Raw genomic sequence first — 25,468 nt, forward strand, 5'->3', positions numbered from 1 at the left:
ACTAGTTTTCTTTCCACTAGCAAAGGCATGTTATAATTTATCATATACCTAAAGAAAATTAACTATTTTGTTGTGCTGATTAATGGTTTGGTAAATCCGCATAAATTATGATGGCGCTTTATTGCATAGAAATGATATATCACCTTTATAAGTACTTCCAAAAATTGGCTTTAGAATTGGAAACATTTACATCTACTGTTTATAATATCGTGAAAAGTCAAGAAAGCACTGTTCATATTTCTTTTGATATGAAGATCTATAAAGGGCATGACAACAATGGATTCAGAACTCAGAAGTATATGTTAAGAAAGAAAGAAAAGATTGTGCAGAGAAACATTTTAAGTTTTAAAATCCCTGCTAAAAACATTTTAGCAGGGATAAGGAGGTGATTATTCCCTTGTATAAGGCAATGGTCAGGCCTCACCTAGAGTACTGTATACAGGTCTGGAGGCCTCATTTCAAGAAGGATGTAGAGATGCTGGAACGAGTACAGAGAAGGGCAACAAGATTAGTGAATGGAACAAAGGGGTGCTCTTACGAAGAAAGGCTTAAGTTTTGCAAATTACAGTGTCTGGGGCCTAGGCACCAGCGAGGTGATCTGATAGAGGTGTATAAAGCCTTGAATGGTTTGAGCATGCTCAATGCTGATGAGATTCTTCCTCTTGCTCAAAATAATCACCTGAGAGGGCATAAATTCAAATTGAGAAAAGACAGATGTAGGATAGACGTGAGGAAATTTGCCTTTAGCCAGCGGGTGGTTGGTTGGTGGAATAGACTTCCATCCCTTGTCGTGGAAGTTGATAGCCTAAATAAGTTTAAGGCTCAGCTGGATAGGTATTTCGAACGAACAGAGGGGTGAAGTGGAAGTGGTTATTTTTTATTTATTTATTTATTATTATTTATTTTTTTATTATTATTTTTTTTTGGCTGATGCTGCATAAGCTTGCTTTCTTGCATCAAATGCCTCTACTAATGCTAATACTAAGTTGAATGAAAATTTGTCATTATAGAGACTTTCAATTTGCAAAAGAAAAAATAAAAGCAAATAAATAACATGGTGTAAAAGAAGTCACACAGGCACAACTAGAAATAAAAATTGCAGCTTCTTTATTTTTACGTGCTGCTGAATTTACAAGTCACCATGACAGTTTCTATGATAAGAGATAATATAGGGAACCACAACAAGAAAAATATAACAATTTTCATCTAAGAACAAAATAACAGTATGTTTCATGTAAAACAAATGACTCAAGTAATCAGACATGTAACCAAGAAAATTTAGAAATTTTGAGGTTCAAAACATCAGCAAACTCAATTTTATATATAAAAAAAAATGTGCATTGTGCAATTAGGCTTGAAAAACAGTGCTGAACTGAATGGATATTTTATTAACTTGCACACAAGAAAGGATGGGAAAACCAGTAATACACTAGTAATGTAAATGGTTTAAGGGTTTGGAAATTAAGAGACCTGTTAATATTAAACTTAAATTTCTGAAGATCATAATTTTCAGAAAATAGATAGTAAGGAATGGATTTCTGAGAACAAAAAGAAGAGGGGAATATATGAATAAATGTAGTTATTTTAGGAAGTTAGAGTCAGAATAGATAGTTGCTGATGACTGCACATATTCTAACAAGTCATGGAATTACAAATATTATTTTATATAGAATAGTGGACCTGTCCATTCCTGTTTACATAAAACTTTTTAATTCTTTTAAAAGTAACCAACTTTCTATTATTAAGTATATATACAACATACACTTGGTAACATAATACATATAACATAAACACAATTTCGTTGTTGTTGTTATTTGATTTTTAGGAGCATTAGCAACTAAGACCATATTGCTCCGGGGATATGTGGTGGTCATTCCCTGACCTTTCCGCATCCTCCGTATATGTGGTCACAAGCTCGAACCCCGGACTAATCAAGAAGCGTGTGCTATGCACTGCTGCTCCTGCCCGCCTGGCTATGGAGGCACCTACACAATATTGTAATACAAATAACATAACTTGATAGCAAAATACGTATTATTGTTCCATAACCGATATCTAATGTTATTACTGCAAAGTATATTAGTTTAGTGTAGTATTCTCAATTAAATGGGTTTCAAACAGAAATCATGGCCCAGACCAGAGCTTAAAAGCAAAAAGGGCTCCAGGGTTTGAATCACATAGGTTGATAGATAGTTAAATTTATTATCTATTATAACTACTTAGAATTTACAAATGTAAAGTTATAACGTAATACATATACTTAGTAGGAGATACGAAATACATAAATGGTAAGCTCAACACTGGAATATATATATATATATTCAATAACATAAACTTCATAGCATAACCGATACATAGTGTTATTACTGCATTATGATATAAGTTGAGTGTAGTACTTTTAATTATATTGAATTTGAACTGAAATCACGTCTCCTTTGCTACCAGAGTAGCAAAGAAAAGGCTCAAGGCAGGGGGAGTGCCATGGCTCGGGGAAAAATGAGAGATGGTTGTCCTCTGAAACATAGCCTTAAGAAATCTTCTGATAGTTTGATGTTTGCACAGCTGTTAGGAACATGACATGATATTGCAGGGGATGTCTTTGTGTGTGTGCTTGATGTAAAGAGTGTGTTATTTGTTATTTGGTTTTTTTTTTTTAGGAGCATTAGCAACTAAGGCCATATTGCTCCGGGAATATGCGGTGGTCATTCCCTGACCTTTTCGCATCCTCCGTATTTGGTGGTGACGGGCTCGAACCCCGGTCTAATCAAGAAGCGTGTGCTACGCACTGCTGCTCCTTCCCACCTGGCTACGGAGGCGCCGTAAAGAGTGTGAGGATGTTAGGTGCCAACTCAACGTTGTTATGGGCCTTTATGGGAGTTTGAAGAACAGGGTGGATGCCCTCAAAGGATTTAAATTGGGTGGGGCCATCAAGCTCTCAACTACCCACTCAGAGCTTGCACTTGATAATCGAGCAACACAGCAGCAATCCCCAAGGCAGAATGCGCTGGCCCCACAGGCGCTAGTTGTTATCAGTGACTCTATTGTCGGGGAAACGGGAAATGTATTGTGCAAAATGGATGGGTGGAATAGGACCAGTGTATGTCTGGCAGGGGCAAAAGTTGATGACGTTGTAGAGCAGATATTAGTATTAATAATGGCCATTCGGTGCAAGGAAGCCTAAGGCTTAGGCTGAATCAGCCAAAAAAAAAATAAAAATAAAAAAAGAGTAAAATAATGATACTAATACTGAAATTAAATGAAATAAATAAATAATAAAATAAAAGGAAACAGACAACCTATGCATTTCCATCCTTCCGTAGATAATTATCCAGCTGACCTTTGAATTTCCCCAAACTGTCAGCCTCCACCACCCGTGTAGGTAACTTATTCCAGTAATTTATAACTTGCTGGCTAAAATAAAACTTCCTGCAATCCAGTCTAAACTTCTCTCCCCCGTAACTTTAATTTATGGCCCCTAGTTCTAGAATTATTTATAACCTCGAAAATTTCATCCTCATTCATTTTACTTTTGCCGCTCAGAGCCTTAAACACCTCAATCAAGTCTCCTCTAAGGTGCCTAGTTTCCAAGCTGTGCAACCCATATATTCGAAGTCTTTCCACATATGGATGCCCTTTTGCCAATTTCACCAGGCGAGTTACCAATCTTTGGACCCTTTCAAGAAGCTTGATGTCTTTCTTTAGGTTTGGTCTCCATACCTGAACACAGTATTCTAAGTGTGGTCTAACAATAGCCTTATATAATGGGATTATCACATCCTTATTTCTACTAGCAAATGTTTGATAAATCATCAAAAGGACACCATGGGCCTTTCTTGCAACCTATCTACAATGCTCAGAGAACTTCATATCTGACTGTATTGTAACTCCCAAGTCCCTTTCTTCCACTACTGACTTCAGTTCAACACCACCAAGTGTATAAATTATTTTGGGATTACTGTTCCCCAGTTGTAAGGCATTTTTGCTGAATTAAAGAATAGCTGCCACTTTTCTGACCATCAATGAAGTTTATCTAGGTCACTCTGAAGAAGCTCTGCTTGGCAGTGATCATTAACTACTCTACTAATCTTTACATTGGAAGCTACTAGGATTTACATACTAACTAAGAAATATTGTTCAAGGTTTAGACCTAAATGGATGTCAGATGAACTAATGAGACATATGGCAGAGAAGAAAAATGCATGGGATGCATATAAATTAATGGGTGACATGGAAGCCTATGATAGATATAAGCAGGTTTGTAACCAAGTCACAAAGGAGATTAGGCAGGCAAAGGCAGATTATGAGAAATCTTCGGCAAAGGTGCAAAGAAAAACAACAAAGAGTTCTTTACCTATGTAAACTCTAGAAGGAAAGGGATGAATCAGATTGGTCCACTGGATATTGATGGTTCAACTGTTGATGATCCTGCTCAGGTGGCTAACAAACTAAATGAGTATTTTGCATCTACATTCACACATGAGGAGTTATTCAGAGAGGGGAATGCCAGAGGTGAGTTAAACTCTGGCAGTGAGCTAGATGGTTTTGTAATAACTGAGAGGAAAGTGGAGGAGAAATTATTGAAGAGAAACATAAAATCTATCCAGTTATATTAAAGGAGGCAGCAAAGGAAGTAAGCAAACTCTTAGCCATAATTATGACAGCTTCTTTGGACTCAGGGCATGTACCCATGGACTGCAGATATGCAAATGTGACCCCAATTCACAAAGGAGGATCAAAGGGCAACACAAGTAATTATAGACCTGTTAGTTTAACTTCTGTTCCAGGAAAATTAATGGAGGTACTGGTTAATGAAGCACTGCAGGATCATCTAGACAAGACTTCAGTTATAGCTCGGACATAGCATGGTTTTGTTAAGGGGAAGTCTTGCCTGACCAATTTGATTGGATACTATGATGCAGTCACAAAAGAACTGAATGCAGGGAATAACTTTGATATTATATACTTGGATCTTAGAAAGGCTTTTGATACTGTTGCACATGGAAGACTGCTGCACAAATTGGAGCAGTGTGGCACTGGAGGCAAATTGCTGCTATGGATAAAGGGATAGTTGAGTGGGAGAAGACAGAGAGTGGTAATCAGTGGTGGTTGTTGTTGTTATTTGGTTTTTAGGAGCATTAGCAACTAAGGCCATATTGCTCCGGGAATATGCGGTGGTCATTCCCTGACCTTTCCGCATCGTCTGTATTTGGTGGTGATGGGCTCGAACCCCGGTCTAATCAAGAAGCATGTGCTACGCACTGCTGCTCTTCCCACCTGGCTACGGAGGCGCTGGTAATCAATGGACACTGCTCATCATGGACTAATGTTATTAGTGGAGTCCCTCAGGGTTCAGTGTTGGGTCCATTGTTGTTTTCTGTATTTATAAATGATATTGATGATGGTATATCAAGCTTAATGTCCAAGTTTGCAGATGATACAAAGGTTGGCAGGGTTGTTAAAGACACTAATGACAGTACGCTGCTGCAACAGGATCTAGAAAAGTTGAGCAAATGGGCTGAGAGGTGGCAAATGAAGTTTAACATTGACAAATGTAAAGTACTACATATGGGAAGCAGTAACCCCAGAGTAACGTATCAACTCTGTGGTACTACACTGACAGTGGTAGAGAATGAAAAGGACCTGGGGGTAATTGTGCAGGCAGATATGAAGTTTTCTGAGCAGTGCAGAAGGTCTGCAAGAGTAGCTCATGGTATCTTGTCAATGATATACAGGGATTTTTCTAGCAGGGATAAGGAAGTGATTATCCCCTTGTATAAGGCAATGGTCAGGCCACACCTTGAGTATTGTAGACAGGTCTGGAGGCCTCATTTTAAGAAGAATATAGAGCTGTTGGAACGAGTACAGAGAAGGGCAACAAGATTAGTGAATGGAACCAAGGGTTGCTCTTTCGAAGAAAAGCTTAAGTTTTGCAAATTACAGTGTCTGGAGATTAGGCACCTGTGAGGTGATCTTATTGAGGTGTATAAAGCCTTGAATGGTTTGAGCATGCTCAATGCTGATGGGATTCTTTCTCTTGCTCAGAATAATCACCTGACAAATTCAAACTGAGGAAAGACAGCTATAGGATAGATGAGCAGAAGTTTGCCTTTAGCCAGCAGGTAGTTGACTGGTGGAACAGATTTTCATCCTTTGTTGTGGAAGTTGATAACCTAAATAAATTTAAGGCCTAGCTGGACAGGTATTTGGAACAAACGGAGGGGTGAAATGGGAGCGGGGTTTTTTTTTTTTTTTTTGGCTGATGCTGCATAAGCTTGCTTTCTTGCATCATATGCCTCTACTAATGCTAATGGAAATCTGCAAATTTAGACATCATGCCCTCAATCCCTTCATTGTTGTCATTTTTAAAAAAAAACAAAACAACAGTGGTCCCAATACTGATCCTTGGGGAACCCCACTTCTTACATTAACCCAATCTGAAGAATAACCATTTATCACAATTCTCTGCCTCCTGCCCTTAAGCCATCCTGCTATCCATCTAAGGATTTTTCCTGTGATTCCAACCTGTTCCAGCTTATGAAGTAACCACTCATGTGGGACTGAGTCAAATGCTTTGCTTAAATCTGAATAAACAATGTTGAAATTATTCCCTAAATTCAGCTCATGAGTGACCCTGTCAAAATAGCTAACTAGATTTGTTAAACATGATTTTCCCTTTACAAAACCATGCTGAGTATCCTTTAGAATTCAATTTCTATCTAAATGATCTTGAATTTCACCCTTGTTCACTGTCTTCATGATTTTTCCTACTACTGAAGTTAGACTGACCACTCAGTAATTTCTTACTACACCCTTAGAACCTTTATGTATTGGTGATACATTGGCACTTTTCCAATCCAACGGAATCTCTCCTGACTCCAGTGATGCTCTCATAATTAGCTGTAATGGTTCAATGCACTCACTTGCAGCCTCCCTTAAAAAGTATAGAGTATATGCCACCAACCCCAGGAGCCTTACTCACCTGTAGGCTCAAAAGTTTTTTCATTAAATAATCATGTGAAATTTCAATATCAATTAAAATTACATATTTTTCAACTTTATTCCCATAATTTTCCATTGACATAAAGGGTTTTTCTCCTGTAAATATCAATGCAAAGTCTGTAATTATGGATGTGATTTAAGACCATCTCAAAAAGAATAGTATCTTGAACAGATCCAAACGTGAGTTTGCTAAGGGGGTCACATCTGACCACCTTTGTAAATTACTATGACATTAGTCATTAAACAGTTGTATTCTGATAACAATTTTGACATTATATATCTAGACTTTAGTCAATATTCTGATACTAGAAGTTAATCAGATCCGATGCTGGATCACAGGCTGGCTAAAAGATAGGAAAGAGAGGATTGTCATAAATGGCTGGTCTTTGCGGTGGATCAGAATAACAAGTGGTGCTCCTCAGGTATAGGTGTTGGGCACCCTCCTATTTTCAATTTTCATATGTGATATTGATGAGGGTATACAAGGTAAGTTGTCAAAGTCAAGTCTGCTAATGATTTAAATGCAGAACAGCAGTTAACAATCTGAGCTCGGCCATGCTGCTTCAAAAATACTTCAATTGGTTGCATATATGGACAAAAAATGGAAACTAAAGTTTAATGTTTTTAAATGTAAGGTTACAGTTGAGGGGGAAAAAATTAGGAATCCTGGAGTCACATTTAAGCTGAAGGGGGGGGGGGAGGAGCTAAAAGTGGTCCAAGATGAAAAAGATTGGTTTTAAGATTCAATTTGACATGAATTTTTCTATGAAGTGTAAATGTATTATTAGGAAGGCACATGGTGTTCTGTCCAAGATTTAAAGGACCTTTGCTAGTATGTAAAAGGACATCATTATCCCTGTACACAAGGCAATAGTTAGATTGCATTTGGAATATTGTATTCAGGTCTGTGGTCTGCACCTATAAAGAGACAGAAATTTTGGAGAGGGTTCAAAGAAGGGTAACAAGATTAGTGGTGAATGCAAATTGATGCACATAAGTAGAACGGCTTAAATGTGTACCGTAAATTTTGAGAGAGAGTTATCTAAGGGAAGATCTAGCTGAGGTGCATAAGGGACAGAAGCAATTGAGTAAAATATATGAGGAAAGTCTGTTCTCCCTCATAAGTGAAACACAAACCAGGTAAAATAAATATAAAATCTCAGGGAATAACTGAAGTTTAGACCTCATGAAGTTCACCTATTGGCAGTGGGTTATCAAACACTAGAATAAATTGCTTCCCAATGTGGTGGAGGCACTGAGCTCGATTAAGTTTAAAGCAGAATTGGATTATTACCTTGTATGAATGGGAATAGTATGAATACTGTGTTTTATTTTAATAATAATAATTATTATTATTTTATTTATTTATTATTTTTGGCTGATACAGAAAAAGTTTGCTTTTTTTTTTTCCATCATGACCTTACTAAAACTAACATTTTATGTTTTCTAACCACTCTAAAAAGTACAACTAATATTTCTGCATGATCAGTTATTGCTGTATTTAATTCCTACACTACTGCATAGTGTAAAAATTAAATACAGAAATACCTCGCATAGCGCGGTTTCGAACAACACGGGTTTCGCTATAGCGTGGTTTACAAATTAAAAAAAAATTAACTGCATTACACACCAAAACATTTGATATGTATGCATGTATTATAATGCCAGCACGTAGGCCAATGCATTATGGATTCAAGGCCACACTGACTGTTGTCACAACTCCCATTATATACAGACTCTGCTAGCTTTGATAGATTAGTAAGCACTTTAGATTCTGAGCGGTGAGGTCATTGATTGTACATAAGCTGTACAAATATTTTTCTCTGTGTATTTTTATTAAAGATTATTTTTTAAAAACGTTACACCTTTATACGCAAATGTGAGTGGAAAGAAGAAATGTAATGGTACCGAGTGTTCTTCTAGATCCAAACATCGAACGAGTTATGAAAGTAAGGCAGGTATTGCAAAATGATATTCGATGTTATAAAGAGATGTATGCAGATAAAAAGAAGAAAAAACTGTGCTAACTAAGCTGATCAGTTATTTTTCAAAATAAAAATACAGAATATACTTCACTTATATTCTTTTGGTATGTACATACTGCAATAAAAATCATTTGTACTGTATTTACTAGTATTTTTAATTTTTATGATTTTAGTTTCTTTTTTTGCAAGAATTTCGTGTGCATGAATTTATAGTAAACAAACACCTATATATTTTTGCAACTCGACCCATATAATCAAATTGTTGGAATGCATTACATTAAAATATATACTAATAATACCTCGATCAGCGCGGTTTCGCATAGAGTGGTATTTTTTTGGCAAAATTAACCGCACTATGTGAGGTATTCCTGTACTGCAGTAAATACAGTAATTAAATTTAATACATACTAAATGATTTTATGTTTAAATATAATTGTATTGTAATTAAAAATGCTTTCCCCATTGCAGAAAGTAATTTCTAAGATACACACTTTTGCCTTATTCAGTAATTTTTAAGAATGTATTAATCACATAATTCAAGGGATAGGTTTATGTATTCATTATCTTTCTTTAATTATTAATGAGCTTGATGCACCAAACATGGTTTATTTTTATCTGGAACAAATAAAAATGGTGCATTAGCCTCTTAGGCCATGTTCTGCTAATTATTTCCTCTGTATTTTCTATCAATTTTCATTATACGAGGGGCAGTCAAAAAGTTCTAAGAAAAACTTTAAAAATACATAGGTACAAAATTCTGTTTTTTTTTTTTTTTTATAAATTTTCAATATATTCACAGCAAAGTTTTATACTCTTATTGTATTTAATCTATAAAGAGTTTAAACATTCAAAGCAAACAAACAAACAAAAAAAAAAAAAAAAACTTTAGGTGGACATCAAACCAGGCTTTCACAGCTACTTTTAGCTCTTCTTAATCTTTAATTGAGTTCCATGAAGGTGAAACTTGGGTTTCCTCTTCATGGAACTCACTTAAATTCTCTCATTAATATTCCTCTGTTATTGTGGTTTTAGGTAAAAAGTAATAAATTCAAAACAATTCTTTTTTGTCCCAGAAAACTGAGACCAATACTTTTCCAGCTAGTGGTTGGCTTCAAATCTTTTTCAGGGTTGGAGATCCCTTGTGCTTCCAATGTATGCTTTCTAATTTGGATTCATGATCATAAAAATGTAGCCAAGTTTCATTACCAGTTACTAAATTGGATAAATCTGGATTAGTGAGAATTAATTTTAAATTCCCTTTTGATGACTCCATCCCTTTTCATGAATGGAAAGGATTCTGGGAACCAATCTTGCACAAACTCTGGGCATTCCCAAATGCTCATGTATTATTGCTAAAATGCTTCTTTTGCAAGTTTTTCAAGTTCACACATTTTAATTCTTCTGTTTTCTAAAATTTTTTCTTCAATAATGGCAATTGTTTCAGAATTTATTCTTTTGATAACCAACCAGACATTGGGTCACTCTGAACTGACTCCTGTCCTCTTTTGAACTCTGCTGACCATCTTACAACAGTAGCATAATTGATCAATATTTCCCCACACAACAGTCACATTTTCAGAGTTCTTTATCATTCTACTCTGGTTAAAAATTTGATTACTGAACGATTCTTGATTTACTGGACATTCATTCTTCTTCCACCTATCAACATAAAAAATTAAATTTTTAGAAACTGCATAAGATACTGACATACATTGTTTTCATATAATTTTTTATAAGACATTAAGCTATCAAAATAAATTATTATATAACTTATTAATACATTTTATGTACCCTATTCTCAGCATTTTTTGACCCCCTCATAAGTAGAATACTGATTTATTTTGATTTTATAAAACAAAAAGCAACAGAAGAAAGAATAAACAATATACAGCAGACCCTTGATTATCCCGGTGAGGATTAACTGGGTTTTAGATTAACCAGGGTTGCTAAAGCTGACAGTAGTCTAAGTCAGATAACACCTGTAATGTGGAATCTAATATACAGGTTGTAGGTTTGCAATTTTAATGGTTCTTTACTATTGTACAGATAATTTTAGCATTCTTCTCTTCTCTTTTTTTTTTTTTTCCTTAGTGAGTGTGCATCTATCATGTTTAAATGTAAAAAATTGTTCTTTCTGCTGAAGAAAAACTTCAATTCATTGATAAACATGAAAAGGTACTAAAGTGTCAACTTTTATGAGTTATTCAACTATATGGAAAAAGGAGAAGCTATTCTCGATAACAAAATAATGCTTCTAAATTTTCCATTCTCACAAAGGTAAATCAAGAGAAAAAGAAAATTTCATTATTTTCCTTTTTCAAAAAAATTATATGCATATATTAAATTTTTAGTCAGTCTTTCTTATGTTGTAGTATACTTTTTATAAATATGAATAAGGTATATATATAGAATAAATTTAGGTTTTTGTTACATGCAATCATAAGTTTTACTTCCATTTTACAGATTATCCAGGGTTTCAATTATCTTTGCAAGTTTACTTCCCAGCCATCCCAGAGCTTATACAATAGGCTCCTGATTATAATCAGGATCTTACTGTATAAAATAAGTAACATAATTATTGGTAAACTAATGATTGTAGATTACTATATTTATTCATCTTTATGTATTGCTTACATTTTTATAACATAATTTATTGTACATTCATTTCATTGTACTGTTATTAAGCATAATTTTTAAGCAGTAAATTCAAAGGTTGTGTATTATGTACATATGATTTTTCTATATTTAATGTTAATACTGCTGCAACTGCCATTTTGCATAATCTATACTTCTGCATGGCTGGCTGTATCCTTGTATAGCTTATGTGATTCAAGTATAGATATTGGAAGACTGAATCTTGTAAGCTGGCACAAAAAATGTACAGCCAATTGTTAACTGTGGTGTTGGTTTATTAGCTGTCATAAGCAGTTACAAGAAAAATGTAAACTCCTCCAGTCCATTACAGATTGTACTGCAGTATAAAAAGAAACATTTTCTTTTGGCGTATTATTAAGAGTTAACATAGAGCCATAGAGCCTCGTTATATCAATTGTTTGTAGTAGGATAAGAGTGCAGTACCTATATTCCTTTGTTTAAGGAAGGGGCAGTGGGCATGATTTGTGAAAATAACAATGTAATTTATGTGCAACCAAATCTGATACAGTTTTTTGTCAAATTTCTGTGAGAGACCAAGACTGATGACATTTTCTTTTAAATTGTAGATCCTAGGGAGGAATATCTGATTATATATGTTGTGAATTACTGTATCTATCTCTCTCTCTCTCTCTCTCTCTCTTATTCATTGTAAGTTTTTGCTATTGGGTTACTTGTCACTATAACTAAAGTTAAAATTTATTCCTTTAAAATATATATAAGAAAAAATTTATTGACTAGACAGAAAAAATTATATGGTGGAGCAGCAATTAAGAATTTAATTAAGCATAGAAAAGTAGAGAAGACAGTTTTTCCAGCATGGATCAGCTGTTTTGTTTTCTACTGTACAGTAAATATAAATGGATATGGAAAATTACTGAACATGGAACAGAAAACGAAAAGAAATTTTAATCATCATTTTAATCAGACATGCATTTTCCCAACATGCATTGGGAAGCTGTAAGGCCAAACAAAATAACATAATTAGTAAGAAAGCGAGAATAAATAACTATTTTGATACTAGTTTTTTTTAAGGAATATGTTTGTTTGTTTGTTATTCGGTTTTTAGGAGCATTAGCAACTAAGGCCATATTGCTCCGGGATATGCGGTGGTCATTCCCTGACCTTTCTGCATCCTCCGTATTTGGTGGTGACGGGCTCGAACCCCGGTCTAATCAAGAAGCGTGTGCTATGCACTGCTGCTCCTTCCCACCTGGCTATGGAGGCACCCTTTTAAGGAATAAAACAATGCACAATATAGTAATTGCATATATAATGAGCAATGTGTTCAACAATTTGCCCAAAACAGAACAAATGTGCACTACTAATGTAGTTTGAAAAATAAATAAATTCCTTGTATTATATATTCAAATCAATACTTTACATTAGAAAAGGGAAAAAAAATTCACAGAATATGATTTTACAGGTCAGCTTGGTAGGCTACCAAACTAGCTGAAGTTCTGGGAAAAGTAAAACTCATCCTCTAATATTATCACAAAACATTACATAGGTGTTTGACTAAGCATTCATAAAAATTAACAAATTACCCTACTTTACTGAGATAACAATAATTTATTGTCACTGATGGTGTGGTTTTGGAAATACTTTTTTAAGGTGCATTAACATATATGCATAAGCACCTATTGTCTTCACTGTGTCTGTCCGTCTGCCCACCTGCATGCAATTTGACTCCCAGTGGATAGATTTTCATGAAATTTTATATTTGGTCATACAGAAAACAAGCCATTCCAATTTGATTAAATCACACAAATATACATCCAGCAATTATTACTTCTTTTTTCCATATAAATGGTATGGAAAAAAGAAATTCACAGATTAAATGTAGTTTTAATGCAGTATTGTTAGCTTTAGCCAGTCCATGTACCTTCATTTGTTGTTATTTGGTTTTTAGGAGCATTAGCAACTAAGGCCATATTGCTCCGGAGATATGCGGTGGTCATTTCCTGACCTTTCCACATCCTCCATATTTGGTGGTCACGGGCTCGAACCCCAGTCTAATCAAGAAGCGTGTGCTATGCACTGCTGCTCCTGCCCACCTGGCTACAGAGGCGCCATGTACCTTCATGTGTATTGTTATGCAAGACATTATTTGTATTGTTATATAACTCATTATTTCTTTTAAAACTACGCATAGCCAAACATACTATAAATTATTTTAAGTCACTAATGGCTTACTCACTTTTTCTTGAGTTAAGCTATTAATCATGCTTACAGTTCTGCAGATGTCTGAAAGATTCTGCAGAGCAGATTACAATAATAGCAGAAAAACTAAAATTTCATTTTATACAAATATTTATTGTACCTAAAGTATAAAAATGTGTCTATGTACCTGCCCTGCTCATAAACATTAAATTTTCTGATAAAAATCTATATTTTACAATTATTTGATATCTAGAGAAGAACTCTAGCAACTAAACTCTGTTAAAGGTATTAATTACTGAGATTCCCTGGGATACTAAATTTAATTACTAAGGTTCCATTGAAATTATATGTAAAAGAATGGAGTTCTGCAGCGGCAAAACATTTTAGCATCATGTTTTAATACTTTTTTTCTATTAACTTAAACTTTCTCCTTAATTTTAATTTTCCTAACATCTTTCCTCTTATTATGGAAAAGAAAACTAGACTGAGAAATGTAAATTTATTTGTTAATTTATAATTACACAAAAGGTATAATCCCTCAGAATTCTTTAACCTGGTGATGGTGCCCCCACCAAGTGTAGTAAAGGAGGTGGCAGGGCACCTAACAGGTGCCAAGTTTCTTTTTAATTTTCAGAAAAGGTGGTTTTTTTGAATTCTGCTTGGACAATACCAATATTTCATCTTTTCTTAATGAACTACAATACTTACTATATGTAACTTTTTATTTATTAATAAAAATATAATTATTTAACAAATGTTTTTTATACCTTTTATTTTCAATAATAATTTGTTGAAAATAAAAATATTAATTTTATGAAAATTTAAAAATACATTTCAGATATAAAATAGGAACATGTTCCTATTTTATATCTTCCATTTTCCAGTTTAAAAGACCAATAGGCATGAGAAATTTCAAATTTGCACATGCCCATATATTTCTATAGGTCATCTGACAAGGTGACCAACCTTCTTTTTAATTTCCAAGAATATTATATATCAACATGGATGTATTAGACTTTTCATGTTCTTTAAAAGGCTGCTAAGTGTGCAAATTTTCAAATGTGTACATGTGCATATATTTCTGCTTATTATGTATATAAATATTTTTTTAAATATTAAAAAACATGCATATATATAATTTACTATCAGTTACTTCCACTCTCAATTTTATTTCAAATTTACCAAAGTGTGAAACATGTGAAATTTGTAAATTACATATGTTGCTATCCACAGAGTAATAGACATATATGAATGAATATCATGTTTTGTATTCTTGTTTTATACAAAAACAATAACAAATCTTTCAAAAACAATTCACATAAGGATGTAGATATTTACAAATCTAGTGGGAGAGGAATTGCAAGTAACTTGAACTGCAAATAAATGTGAAATTTGAAACATTGTAGCATCAGCCACACTTTTCAAATAGCTGTGGAGATCGAGGGAATCTAACAAGTTCCCATGATCAATTACTCTAAAAAAACCATAAAAATCACTTCAAAAATCATACCAAGTAAAAATTTCTTGTATTTAGGAAAACAGAAAAAATTTCAGATTGAACTCATTGATTAACAATTAATGCAGAACCGTTATTTTAGAGAAGGTGCTGATGAGGTGCCTCTACAGCACTATCAAGTTACAGTAAACAATTTAAGCATAGATTTAAATCAGAACCAAGTAAAGTGGGTTCTGCTTGTAAGGATTATTGATTTATTGAATCAAAACTTGAAAACCTGAATCTTATTATTATTACTAGTCCTGAATATTTTTATTATTCAGGACTAGTAATATAGTAGTATTCTTCTTTCTACAGTAGTAGTAGTAGTAGCAGCAGCAGCAGCATTCAAGAAAGCAAGTTTATAAAGCATCAACCAAAAAAAAATATATATGGCATATGGATAATAATTCATGTTTTACCAGTGTATTTTTTTCTTTATGATTTCTGTTAAGGATGTTAGTTATTTGTTATTTGGTTTTTAGGAGCATTAGCAACTAAGGCCATATTGCTCCGGGATATGCGGTGGTCATTCCCTGACCTTTCCGCATCCTCCATATTTGGTGGTGACAGGCTCGAACCCCGGTCTAATCAAGAAGCGTGTGCTACGCACTGCTGCTCCTTCCCACCTGGCTACGGAGGCGCCTTCTGTTAAGGAAACAAATGGTATCCTATTACAGTAAATGTTGGTACTAATGAAATTAAGAAGAAGAGATCAGAGAATTTACTTCACAGACATGAAGAAGAGTTAGGAGTATACTTAAAGGTTTCTAGAATTTTACCCAGGCATGACAGGAGGGGGTACATAATAAGAGCCTTGTCAATAATTTCAGCCCTGGAATATTTGCTGATGCTATTGAGGCAGTGTTAGGTATTAGTATTAGCCATATGGTACAAGGAAGCCTGAAGCTTTTGTTGCACCAGCCAAAAAAAAAATAATAGTAATAATAAATAAAATAAAATAAAACAAATCATCTATTTGACCCCTCCTCCCATAGGTACCTATCCAGCTGTACTTTGAATCTCAGTAAGCCCAATCACCCACGGAAACAACATATTCCAGAGGCAACAACTCACTGACTAAAAGAAAACTTCCTGCAATTCAGTTTATATCTGTTCCCCTGTAATTTAAATTTATGTTACCTAGTTCTGGAATCAATTATAACAGTGAAAATTTGATCTTCATTCATTTTATTTTCTTCTCTCAGAGCCTTAAGCACCTCAATAAGGTCTCCTCTAAGGTGCCTGGTTACTAAGCTCTACATCCCGCATATTCAGTCTTTACTCATATGGATATACCTTTGCCAATCTTATAAAGAACAACAAGAAGAAGCCTTTGAATTCTTTCAAGGAGCTCAATGTTTTTTTTTTATGTGTGATCTTCATACTTGAATATGATATTACAAGTGCAGTCTTACAATTACCATATACAATGGGATTACGACATCCCTATCTCTAAAAGCAAATTTTTTATAAATCATTAACAGGGCACCATGGGTCTTCCTTGCAACCTGTCTACACTGCTTAGAGAACGTCATGTCTGACCCTACCATAACTCCCAAATCTCCTTCTTCCTCTACTGTTTTTAATTCAACCCCAAAGTGTATAAGTTATTTTGGGATTACAGGTGACCCCCGCTTAACGCTGATCATTCGTTCCGGAAAAACAGAGCGCTAAGTGAATCCGCGCTAAGCGAGCGCCGCTTTCCCATAAGGTAACATATGTATTTCTGAGCTGCGGTCGGTGCCATAGGATATTTCCTAATCAATAATAAACGGTAATGAAAAGATGCACAAATGTCGGTCAAAATATTTAATATTCAAATATTTGCACATATAAAATATTCTGCATTACATACGTATAATTATGTGGTAACTACTTGCGTATCAAAAGTAAACAAAATTCCAATTAAAATAATGAATTTAATTGGTGAATTTAATCATGAAAAATGTGTGGATTTTGAGTTGAACTTTGGCCCTCTTCCAAATACACTAAAAGGGGTATTAATTTTAAATGGCCCGCAGCGTTACCACCCAACAATAAAGTCAACCGATCCTTCGCCGCTTTGAAACTTGGCATGTTTTTTGTTCTTTCAATATGAAACTTCTTTTAGGCATTCGTTTCCCCAAAAGTCCTGCTTCATATATGTTAAAAACTTGTTGAGAAGTATAACACATAATACCCCTCTTCAATAATTTTAACAAGTTCTTTTTTGAAAGTTTCGGCTCCTTAATCTGCACTAGCGGCTTCTCCCGGGATTTTAAATCTATTCTACCAGTTTTAAATGGTTCCACATTTTTTTTTTTTTAGGCGAGTTTTCTTCAGATCATCATATTGGCTAATCTCTTTCTCTCTCTCTCTTTTTTTTTTAAATATTTAACTTAACTGACTTCTGCATTGGAATATTATCTTCAATAAAATTAGTCTTTCCATTTCAATCCTAATAGCCGTCCTAGTTTCTTGCAGTGGAACAGCTATCTTTGCCGCTGATAAAATTAATTTTTTATAATTGTTCTTACAGTTAAACTTGCAAGTCCTAAATTATGGCACACATCCGCTTGTTGTTGACTGGAATCGATTCGCTCAAAACGTCTAATTTAATTTTCAAATTCAGTCTTTTTCTTACATTTATAGGCTTCGTACTGCGCCCAGACGTTGTTGCATTTTCATTCCTGTCGGTCATTATTAGCTCTTCGAAAATATAACTGCGTTGGTTGAATTAATTATGATACAATGTTCAAGTAAACTGTCCGTTACGCACGATGTCTAATACTGTACTGAGTGATGACTAACTAGACTTCGGATAAATGCATATAACGCAAATATTACAAGCAATATATTTGATCATTTTTTAAAATGTTGATCTCGGAACTACTTAACAAGTGAGTATACTTAAATTAGCGTGCGAGAAAATTTCACTGAGCGTGGGAAAATTGCTCAAGTCGGCGTGGGAAACGTTTTAATGCTGTTTTGCTATTCATTTTCAAGCTATCAACTCCATCAAATGAAACGATTTCGTTAAATATGTCAAAAATGTAATCTGTAAAAGAGCGTTATAGTGATCTGTGACAGCGTTATAGTCAGATACGGGTTATAATATAAGAACAGCGTTATAGCGAATTAGCGTAAAGCAAACCGCGTTATAACGGGGGCCTGCTGTATCAGGGTGGGAGGGTCAGAAAACTGCTAATTTATAGAGAGAACAGACTAACAGATTAACACTAGCTGCAAGCAGAAGTGTGTAGAATTAAAAGACCTGGACAAGCAAATACAGTCAGTCCTTGAATAACATGGTAGTTGTGTTCCTATAAATCTTTGTGCAATGCAAAATCGTGCAATATAAATAACAGGCTTTATGGAAAAAATAGAGTTAGATGCTGACCACCAAAAGATTGAACACACATTTGTAACCAAAACATTACCAAAAGCAATAAATAATTAATATATAAAACACATAAGTATTTTATTACGATTTTTACCTAATAAAATATTGCTAATGCTTTTATCATAAACTTGTTCCTGATCTCTTCTTTGTTTGACCTTCTATCCAGATAATGGACATTCTATCTCTTCCAATTCTTTGTGTCTTGATCTGTCTTTTGTTACACTTTGGGTTGTTCCAGCTATAAAAGTTGCTTTTATTTTCTCTGCATTCTTTCTGATTGTTCTCAGCAGTTAGGTTATGTTATTTCCTAACTTAATCTTAAAGGTTATGTTAGGAAATAACATTATAATTGTTCTGAGTGGTTAGGTTGTGTTATTTCCTAACCTAAACTTAAAGGTTAAGTTACGAAATAAGGTTTCCTAATTTCGTCTGTCATGCCGACATGTCAATCAATATATTGTTCTCAACTTCTACTGCCGATAATATGCACCATCTGTTTACCGAGAATGCAGGGAGAAACTGCAGTAGCGGTAAACCAGTTTGTCTGGAAAGTCCCGTAGTTTGCCGTGGTTCATGTGTTATCTTTCTTTATCTTAGCTTCTTTTATTTTTCTCTCTGAACCTGCAGTATCTTCACCAGCATGCTTCCTTTTCACACCATTTAAGTATTTTACTCATTTTTAGGGAATAAAGCACAATAACAGTATAAAAAGAACAAAAATGAAGAGGCACATTTGATACACACAAAGAAAGCAGTACACATGAAGCAACTGAGTAAACAACGCCATAAGTGTTGCGTTCAGCTGTTGTGATTCTGCCTCGTTCAACTGCCATTCCTTGTAAATGCAAAGCTGAATCATGCTTAAGCAAATTCGGTTCGTGTTACATGTGACATCATTCCCCTATTTATAAATCGTGTATGATCGAATTCATGTAGTGTAAACACGTGTTATATGAGGACTGATCATATATAGGCCACATTAAGAGCACAAATAGGCTTACTTACACTTGTTTATACACTAATATTAGGAGCTTAGTAAATAAATTTTATTAGTTAGTAGTAGTAATGGAGGCATGTGATGCAAGAAAGCAAGTGTATGTAGCATCAGTAAAATTTTGTAATAACTATAAATAAAAAATAAATACAATTTTATCAAATCTTATTTTTACAAAAAAAAAAAAAAAAAAAATTTCTGATAATTGAATCAATTTTCATTTTCTAATGTGATTCTGATAAGCAGAACCTACTGTATTATGTATAAAACAATTTTAAATTATTAGCATTCACATTAGTAGTGGCATATGATGCAAGAAAGTAAGCTTATACAGCATCAGCAAAAAAAAAAAAAAAAACACCTTACCCATTTCACCTACATATTCCCTAAGACAGTTTGTCTATTTCTTCCTTGAACACTGATCTAAGCTATCAACTTCTGCAACAGATGGAAGTTTGTTTCAGCAGTCAGTCAACTGCTGGCTAAAGGCAAACATCCACACATTTATTCTGCAACCATCCTTCCTCAATTTGAATTTATGCCCCATGTGCACGTGGGGCATAAATTCAAAAAACTTTAAATGGTTCCATGTGCATAAACTCAGTGCACATGTGGAGTTCCACTCCACATGTGCACTGAGCTTGTTCAATCCATTCAAAGCCTTACACCTCAATCAGATGACATCATAAAAGACTAGTCTCTGAAAGCTGCAATTTGCAGAACTGAAGCTTAATTATTACCAATAAGAGTTATTAGCAATAATTATTAGCAATAAGAGTACCTTTAATAAGAGTACCCCTTTGTTCCCCTTACCAATCTCGTTGCCTTCTCTGTGCTTGTTGCTTTTATTAAGTTTAATGACACAAGGTCTACTAATGCCAAATTGTGTCAGTTCATAGTTTATTTCTTATATCCATATACCTTTTAGTAATTTAATTATAGACTATACTATAAAGTATTTAGGGGCAAAGGCCTCATGCTACAAGGTAGAATGACTAACATGCAGGTTAGTGCAAATGCATCGTTTTAACATAGCTATCTACCAAAGTAGTTAAACTGATCTCCACTGGTGAAGTGTTATTTATTTGAGGTAGTACAATACCATGGCAACTCATTATAAAGTATGTTACAATATGAGATATAACCAAAACAATGCCAATTTAATTAATTAATTTAATTTAATTAATTTAACTACTTTGGTAGATATCTATGTTAAAATGATGCATTTGCACTAACCTACATGTTAGTAATTTAATTATATACTTGCATATAGGCCAGTATGATTTAAGTATGCTAACAGTTCTTCTATGTTTGCATGATTATCAAAAAAATTAGACAAAATCTGAGATTTGTTTAATTTGCTGAATGACCGAGAGGTGCTAGAATGGACTGATAAGTAAAGAAGAGTCTACAAGAAAGTGGTGAACTGTAAGTTAGGTCTGACAGGATGTGCTCTGGGGTAGATCTTCTCCCAATGATAAAAACAGGTGTGTAATATGAGTATGCCCAATTCTCAGTCTTGCCAATACCACTTCTTGTCTATTTCATCTGAATCCAGACAGCCACAACTCTGGTTCTTGTTTGATCTGGTAAAGTTTGTTGTTGGTATCATTTCACCAGATTTGTGACCAATTTTCATAACATGCCTTGCGAATTACAGGCTTGTAATCTGCATATGGAAACTGAAGGCACTGTGAGAAAGTGGTAAGAGGTTGTTTAGCGGCAAAATCAGCAGACTCATTTCCTGGAATTCCAGAATGTCCCAGCATCCAACAAAATGTTACTGATTGGTTGGACCCTTTGCAGGAGAGTAACTGACGGTGAATAGTATTCAGTGTAGGATGACAGGCACAGAAATTCTCCCTTATGGCAAAGACTGCACTGAGAAAGTCAGTATAGATTAGGGCTGGTGAAATGGAGCATTCAACAATCTGTTCAAGTGCAAGTTTTATGGCATACAGCTCAGCAGTGAAGATACTGCATGTGGCTGGTAATGAGGCTGTAACAGTAAGTGACCAGAAAACTGCTGTGGCACCTGTAGGGTTGTCAGTTTTCAATCTGTCAGCATATACTGCACAGGAAATGCAGTTGGGGTTGGAATGGGCTGCATGCAACTGTCTGATACTGGAAGAAGCTAAAGCATCCTTCCCTCTTCAGAGAAAGCAGTCATCATGAGAGGCATAAAAACATAACCAAGGTGGTACAGGAAGAGTGGTGTCATCAGAAATGTCACTTAGGTCAATATTCCAAATAAGAAGAAGTTCTTTAAGTCTGAGCGACGCAGGTCAGTTTTCATGTGGCTTACTCTCATAAAAGGAGAATTCCACAGTGTATTATATAGGTACTCCCAACTAGGATGGGAAGGGAGATTTCGGATTTAGCAGCATATTGAGACAGCAATATTTTTTTGCGAAGATGTAATGGAGGATCATGTGCCTCAACATAAAGGCTTTAGACTGGAGAAGTCCCGAAAGCTCCTAGGGCTGCCCTCAGAGCACCGTGCTGTATGATGTTCAGCCACTGTAATGTGCTTACTCTAGTAGAGTCATATACTGGAGAACCATAATCCAGGCACGAATGGATTAGGTACTTGCACAGGTATAGCAAGGTATACCAATCAGCTCCCTGTGACATGGATGAGACAAGTACTAGTAGTTCTTAAATGAGTGATGTGAGCTTGGAAGTTTAGCTTGCTGTCCAATATCAGTTCAAGAAATCTAACAGTATTAACAAGTGGGATTGGAGTTTTGTTTATTTCTAGTTCAGTATCAGGGTGGAAAGCCCATGGTTTGCAGAAATGAGTGGCAGTGGATTTATTTTCCAACAGTCAATAACCATTTCATGAAGTCCAGGATTCTATATCAGTTATGGCTAGTTGGAGTTGCCATTCGATGATGTTCATACTTTTAGACTGACAGTAAATGGTAAGGTTGTCTGCAGGCATGTAAGTTTCAATGGTTTTGTGATATCCCATGTCATATTGCTAACTCAAGTTGTGAATAGTGTTTGACTAAGTATAGAACCCTGTGGTAAGCTTGAATGTGAGATGTAGAGAGTGTTTTTATAATGGACCTGAAAATACCGAAGCCACAAGAAATTTTTAATTATTTCAAGCAACTGTCCCCTTAGACCTAGATGGTAAAGATCCATTATAATACCATGACGCCAAGTAGTGTCGAATGCCTTTTCAAGACCTAAATTGACCATAACTAGATGTTGTTTCATGACGAAGGCATTGCGAATATGGCATTCAGCTTTGATAAGCATGTCTAGTGTTGATCTGTTCTTCCGAAAGAAATACTGATGGTCTGGAAGTAGATTCTGTGACTCCAGGATGTAAGTGAGTCTTATATGAACCATCCTTTTGAAAATTTTCCCTACGCAGCTCGTAAGAGATATTAGCCTATAATTTTGAACCAGGGAAGGATCTCTGCCTGGTTTCAGTATGGCAATAATGAACAAACGGCACCAGGAAGGATAGGCATTTTCACAGAAGATGCGATCATAGAAAATCAACAGGGTATACAAGTCCTCTTCATGTAAATGTTTCAGCATAATATAATGAACACCATCTAGCCCTGAAGCACTGTTGGGAGATCTATTTAATGATTCTTTTAGTTCTATTAATGTAAAGGGTTGGTTGTATGGAATGGAGCAGCATGCTGAGAAGTTAATTTTATACCATTCTGCACCATCCTTAATGCTCTGGAAGGAGGATGCATAGGAAGCAGAAGCAGAGATGGTGGCAAAAGATTCTGCTAATGCATTGGAAACTTCTTCAGTAGTAGACATGTCTTTCCCTTTCCAGTGAAGTACTGGAGAGGGCAGCCAAACAAATTTGCCATTTAGCACATGTAACCTTCTCCAGATGGTCAATGTGACAATGTCTTTTGTGATGGTTGCTGCAAAAGCAATCCATGAATCGCATTTTGCCTTCCTTCTAATTTGCTTTGCTTTTGCTTTAGGCCTTTTATAAGCAATTATGTTATAGGCTGGGTTATGTGTCGTTGTGGGACTATATGAGAGCTTGAAAGACAGGGTGGATGCCCTCGAAGGATCTAAATTGAGGGGCCCATAAAGCTCTCAGCTGCTCACATCAATGCCAGAGCTTGCACTTGGTCATCAACATCAAGCAACACAGTGGCAACCCCCAAGGCAGAATGCGCTGGTCCCACAGGAACTAGTAGTTGTTGGTGACCCTATTGTCAGGGAAATGGGGAACATGCTTTGTAAAAAGGATAGGTGAAACAGAACGATGGGTATATCTGTCAGGGGCAAAGGTTGATGACATTGTAGAGCGGATATCATCTTTTAAGGGCACAAACGGTGATATAGTTGTACACGTTGGCACTAATGATATTAAGAGTAGGAGACCGGCAGAATTACTTAACAAGTACAGGTCACTGTTGAAAAAAAGCCATAAATTAGGGTTCAATTTGAAAGTGTCTGCAATTCTGCCCAGACACGAAAGGAGCGAGTATATGATGAGAGCCTTGTCGATCAATTCGGCCCTGGAAAGATTGTGCAAGGCTCAAGGGGTACAATTTTTTTTAGCCTGGTATGTACTTGTTAACAGGAGAGACTGCTTCTACAGGGATGGGATACACTTAAATAGAAACGGTGGAAGAATATTTGCTGATGCTATCGAGGCAGTGTTAGGTGGGCCGGAAAACTGCTAGCTTGGGGGGAAACAAGGACTAATAGATTAACAGTAGCCACTGGCAGAGGTGAAAGTGATTCTTGCACTGCTTCTATTGGAATGAGCAGAAGCCTGGAACACAAGATGAAGGATATTTCAGAGACTGCTGGGAGTCATTGCGGTACAAGTAAACACACGGGTTGTGTTAGGGTAGCTAAGAATAGAAACAGGTGCATGTATACTTGCGTGTACACCAATGCTAGGAGTTTGGTAAATAAATTTCATGAATTTGAGGCATTGCTCAAAGCGTCAAAGGCGGATATTGTTGGGATATCAGAGACGGGATATCACAGTGATATAAGGAATGCAGAACTGGAATTTGGGGAGTACAACATCTACAGAAAGGATAGACAGGATAGGAAGGGAGGAGGGGTCATGCTATTAGTTAAGAAACACATAAAATCCAAGGAAGTGAAGCCAGTCAACATCGCTGGACAGTGCAGTGTCGAGTCAGTTTGGTGTGATATAAGCATTGGGAGATCAAAATTGAGAGTAGGAGTGTGCTATTGGCCTAATGACTCTGATGAGTATAATAAGAAACTGTACAGGGAAATAGAGTGGGCCAGTAAATCAGAGAGTCTTATAATGGGAGATTTTAATTTCCCAGATATTGACTGTAATTTGTGGGTTGGTCACTCACACACTAGCAAGGCTTTTGTGGATTTATTGGATGATTATTTTCTACATCAGGATGTTCGGGAGGCAACTACAGGGAGTAATACCCTTGATTTGATTATCAGTAGTGATTCTTCATGCATTAAGAATCTGCAGATAAAGGAACCATTAAGTGGCAGTGTTCGCTGTGTGTTGAAGTGGGATTTACTCAAAGAGGTAACTACCATCAGTGGTAAAGGGAAGGGTTTTTGCTTTCGTAAAGGCGACTACGATGGTCTGAGACAGTATTTAAATTCTATACAGTGGGACCAACTGATGATGTTACCAACAGCAAATTCAAAATGGGAAGCATTCAAAGAACTTATCTTGGAAGCTATTAGGCTTTACAAACCAAGTAAGAAATATTGTTCAAGGTTTAGGCCTAAATGGATGTCACATCAACTAATGAGACATGTGTCAGAGAAGAAAAATGCATGGGATA

At 35.5% G+C, this 25,468-nt stretch overlaps 1 protein-coding gene across 6 annotated transcripts in view; it reads right to left on the reverse strand.

Moving 5' to 3' along the window:
* Nucleotides 1-25,468, reverse strand: part of LOC150080735 (uncharacterized) — an 856,799-nt gene that overhangs the window by 16,340 nt on the left and 814,991 nt on the right. The window lies entirely within an intron of this gene.

This window comes from Mastigoproctus giganteus, chromosome 9, assembly GCF_048544385.1.
Source record: "Mastigoproctus giganteus isolate SK-2022 chromosome 9, ASM4854438v1, whole genome shotgun sequence".
NCBI lineage: Eukaryota > Metazoa > Arthropoda > Arachnida > Uropygi > Thelyphonidae > Mastigoproctus > Mastigoproctus giganteus.